This window comes from Osmia lignaria, unplaced genomic scaffold (assembly GCF_051020975.1).
Source record: "Osmia lignaria lignaria isolate PbOS001 unplaced genomic scaffold, iyOsmLign1 scaffold0001, whole genome shotgun sequence".
Lineage (NCBI taxonomy): Eukaryota > Metazoa > Arthropoda > Insecta > Hymenoptera > Megachilidae > Osmia > Osmia lignaria.
In genome coordinates this window covers 25439644-25444936 of record NW_027478158.1, presented here as the reverse complement: position 1 = coordinate 25444936, position 5293 = coordinate 25439644, and positions in this window count along the sequence as shown.

Genomic DNA, 5293 nt, shown 5'->3' with positions numbered 1-5293 from the left:
GATATATCTGCAAATATCTCGGAAACGAAGCGAGCTATGGCAAAATGTTAAGAGACCTTTTCTGTAGAGAATTATGTTTCCTACAATTTAGGTTCTATGATATTTTTTGATCAGAAGCGTAGTTTTCGAGATATATCGAGATATTTAAAAGTTCCGAAGCCGCACCAACATAATAGAGATACAGAAACACCGTGGCCCCTTTCTTTGAGATAACTCTGCACTAGTGCGAGCCGCAAATGCCACTTCCAGCTTAGCTGTGCAGAAGAAGAACAACAAGAAGAAGAAATATCTCGAAATATGTCCGTCAGGCCCCTTCCCTTGAGATAAATCTGCAAATATCTCGGAAACGAAGCGAGCTATGGCAAAATGTTAAGAGACCTTTTTTGTAGAGAATTAGGTTTCCTACTTTTTATGTTCCATGATATTTTTTGATCAGATGCGTAGTTCTCGAGATATATCAAGATATTTAAAAGTTCCGAAGCCGCACCAACATAATAGAGATACAGAAACACCGTGGCCCCTTTCTTTGAGATAAGTCCGCACTATTGCGAGCTGTAAATGCCACTTCCAGCTTAGCTGTGCAGAAGAAGAACAACAAGAAGAAGAAATATCTCGAAATATGTCCGTCAGGCCCCTTCCCTTGAGATAAATCTGCAAATATCTCGGAAACGAAGCGAGCTATGGCAAAATGTTTAGAGACCTTTCTTGTAGAGAATTAAGTTTCCTACTTTTTATGTAGTATGATATTTTTAGATCAGATGCGTAGTTCTCGAGATATATCAAGATATTTAAAAGTTCCGAAGTCGCACCAACATAATAGAGATACAGAAACACCGTGGCCCCTTTCTTTGAGATAACTCTGCACTATTGCGAGCTGTAAATGCCACTTCCAGCTTAGCTGTGCAGAAGAAGAACAGCAAGAAGATGAAATATCTCGAAATACGTCCGTCAGGCCCCTTCCCTTGAGATATATCTGCAAATATCTCGGAAACGAAGCGAGCTATGGCAAAATGTTAAGAGACCTTTTTTGTAGAGAATTATGTTTCCTACAATTTATGTTCTATGATATTTTTTGATCAGAAGCGTAGTTTTCGAGATACATCGAGATATTTAAAAGTTCCGAAGCCGCACCAACATAATAGAGATACAGAAACACCGTGGCCCCTTTCTTTGAGATAACTCTGCACTATTGCGAGCTGTAAATGCCACTTCCAGCTTAGCTGTGCAGAAGAAGAACAGCAAGAAGAAGAAATATCTCGAAATATGTCCGTCAGACCCCTTCCCTTGAGATGAATCTGCAAATATCTCGGAAACGAAGCGAGCTATGGCAAAATGTTAAGAGACCTTTTTTGTAGAGAATAATGTTTCCTACAATTTACGTTCTATGATATTTTTTGATCAGAAGCGTAGTTCTCGAGATATATCAAGATATTTAAAAGTTCCGAAGCCGCACCAACATAATAGAGATACAGAAACACCGTGGCCCCTTTCTTTGAGATAACTCTGCACGATTGCGAGCCGCAAATGCCACTTCCAGCTTAGCTGTGCAGAAGAAGAACAACAAGAAGAAGAAATATCTCGAAATATGTCCGTCAGGCCCCTTCCCTTGAGATAAATCTGCACATATCTCGGAAACGAAGCGAGCTATGGCAAAATGTCAAGAGACCTTTTGTGTAGAGAATTAAGTTTCCTACTTTTTATCTTCTATGATATTTTTTGATCAGATGCGTAGTTCTCGAGATATATCAAGATATTTAAAAGTTCCGAAGCTGCACCAACATAATAGAGGTACAGAAACACCGTGGCCTCTTTCTTTGAGATAACTCTGCACTATTGCGAGCTGCAAATGCCACTTCGAGCTTAGCTGTGCAGAAGAAGAACAACAAGAAGAAGAAATATCTCGAAATATGTCCGTCAGACCCCTTCCCTTGAGATGAATCTGCAAATATCTCGGAAACGAAGCGAGCTATGGCAAAATGTTAAGAGACCTTTTTTGTAGAGAATAATGTTTCCTACAATTTACGTTCTATGATATTTTTTGATCAGAAGCGTAGTTCTCGAGATATATCAAGATATTTAAAAGTTCCGAAGCCGCACCAACATAATAGAGATACAGAAACACCGTGGCCCCTTTCTTTGAGATAACTCTGCACGATTGCGAGCTGCAAATGCCACTTCCAGCTTAGCTGTGCAGAAGAAGAACAACAAGAAGAAGAAATATCTCGAAATATGTCCGTCAGGCCCCTTCCCTTGAGATATATCTGCAAATATCTCGGAAACGAAGCGAGCTATGGCAAAATGTTAAGAGACCTTTTTTGTAGAGAATTATGTTTCCTACAATTTAGGTTCTATGATATTTTTTGATCAGAAGCGTAGTTTTCGAGATATATCGAGATATTTAAAAGTTCCGAAGCCGCACCAACATAATAGAGATACAGAAACACCGTGGCCCCTTTCTTTGAGATAACTCTGCACTAGTGCGAGCCGCAAATGCCACTTCCAGCTTAGCTGTGCAGAAGAAGAACAACAAGAAGAAGAAATATCTCGAAATATGTCCGTCAGGCCCCTTCCCTTGAGATAAATCTGCAAATATCTCGGAAACGAAGCGAGCTATGGCAAAATGTTAAGAGACCTTTTTTGTAGAGAATTAAGTTTCCTACTTTTTATGTTCTATGATATTTTTTGATCAGATGCGTAGTTCTCGAGATATATCAAGATATTTAAAAGTTCCGAAGCCGCACCAACATAATAGAGATACAGAAACACCGTGGCCCCTTTCTTTGAGATAACTCTGCACGATTGCGAGCTGGAAATGCCACTTCCAGCTTAGCTGTGCAGAAGAAGAACAACAAGAAGAAGAAATATCTCGAAATATGTCCATCAGGACCCTTCCCTTGAGATAAATCTGCAAATATCTCGGAAACGAAGCGAGCTATGGCAAAATGTTAAGAGACCTTTTTTGTAGAGAATAATGTTTCCTACAATTTACGTTCTACGATATTTTTTGATCAGAAGCGTAGTTTTCGAGATATATCGATATATTTAAAAGTTCCGAAGCCGCACCAACATAATAGAGATACAGAAACACCGTGGCCCCTTTCTTTGAGATAACTCTGCACTATTGCGAGCTGGAAATGCCACTTCCAGTTTAGCTGTGCAGAAGAAGAACAACAAGAAAAAGAAATATCTCGAAACATGTCCGTTAGGCCCCTTCCCTTGAGATAAATCTGCAAATATCTCGGAAACGAAGCGAGCTATGGCAAAATGTTAAGAGACCTTTTTTGTAGAGAATTAAGTTTCCTACTTTTTATGTTCTATGATATTTTTTGATCAGATGCGTAGTTCTCGAGATATATCAAGATATTTAAAAGTTCCGAAGCCGCACCAACATAATAGAGATACAGAAACACCGTGGCCCCTTTCTTTGAGATAACTCTACACTATTGCGAGCTGCAAATGCCACTTCCAGCTTAGCTGTGCAGAAGAAGAACAACAAGAAGAAGAAATATCTCGAAATATGTCCGTCAGGCCCCTTCCCTTGAGATAAATCTGCAAATATCTCGGAAACGAAGCGAGCTATGGCAAAATGTTAAGCGACTTTATTTGTAGAGAATTAAGTTTCCTACTTTTTACGTTCTATGATATTTTTTAATCAGATGCGTAGTTCTCGAGATATATAAAGATATTTTAAAGTTCCGAAGCCGCACCAACATAATAGAGATACAGAAACACCGTGGCCCCTTTCTTCGAGATAACTCTGCACTATTGCGAGCTGCAAATGCCACTTCCAGCTTAGCTGTGCAGAGGAAGAACAACAAGAAGAAGAAATATCTCGAAATATGTCCGTCAGGCCAGTTCCTTTGAGCTGAATCTGCAAATATCTCGGAAACGAAGCGAGCTATGGAAAAAGGTTAAGAGACGTTTTTTATAGAGAATTATGTTTCCTACAATTTATGTTCTATGATATTTTTTGATCAGAAGCGTAGTTTTCGAGATATATCGAGATATTTAAAAGTTCCGAAGCCGCACCAACATAATAGAGATACAGAAACACCGTGGCCCCTTTCTTTGAGATAACTCTGCACTAGTGCGAGCCGCAAATGCCACTTCCAGCTTAGCTGTGCAGAAGAAGAACAACAAGAAGAAGAAATATCTCGAAATATGTCCGTCAGGCCCCTTCCCTTGAGATAAATCTGCACATATCTCGGAAACGAAGCGAGCTATGGCAAAATGTCAAGAGACCTTTTGTGTAGAGAATTAAGTTTCCTACTTTTTATCTTCTATGATATTTTTTGATCAGATGCGTAGTTCTCGAGATATATCAAGATATTTAAAAGTTCCGAAGCTGCACCAACATAATAGAGGTACAGAAACACCGTGGCCTCTTTCTTTGAGATAACTCTGCACTATTGCGAGCTGCAAATGCCACTTCGAGCTTAGCTGTGCAGAAGAAGAACAACAAGAAGAAGAAATATCTCGAAATATGTCCGTCAGACCCCTTCCCTTGAGATGAATCTGCAAATATCTCGGAAACGAAGCGAGCTATGGCAAAATGTTAAGAGACCTTTTTTGTAGAGAATAATGTTTCCTACAATTTACGTTCTATGATATTTTTTGATCAGAAGCGTAGTTCTCGAGATATATCAAGATATTTAAAAGTTCCGAAGCCGCACCAACATAATAGAGATACAGAAACACCGTGGCCCCTTTCTTTGAGATAACTCTGCACGATTGCGAGCTGCAAATGCCACTTCCAGCTTAGCTGTGCAGAAGAAGAACAACAAGAAGAAGAAATATCTCGAAATATGTCCGTCAGGCCCCTTCCCTTGAGATATATCTGCAAATATCTCGGAAACGAAGCGAGCTATGGCAAAATGTTAAGAGACCTTTTTTGTAGAGAATTATGTTTCCTACAATTTAGGTTCTATGATATTTTTTGATCAGAAGCGTAGTTTTCGAGATATATCGAGATATTTAAAAGTTCCGAAGCCGCACCAACATAATAGAGATACAGAAACACCGTGGCCCCTTTCTTTGAGATAACTCTGCACTAGTGCGAGCCGCAAATGCCACTTCCAGCTTAGCTGTGCAGAAGAAGAACAACAAGAAGAAGAAATATCTCGAAATATGTCCGTCAGGCCCCTTCCCTTGAGATAAATCTGCAAATATCTCGGAAACGAAGCGAGCTATGGCAAAATGTTAAGAGACCTTTTTTGTAGAGAATTAAGTTTCCTACTTTTTATGTTCTATGATATTTTTTGATCAGATGCGTAGTTCTCGAGATATATCAAGA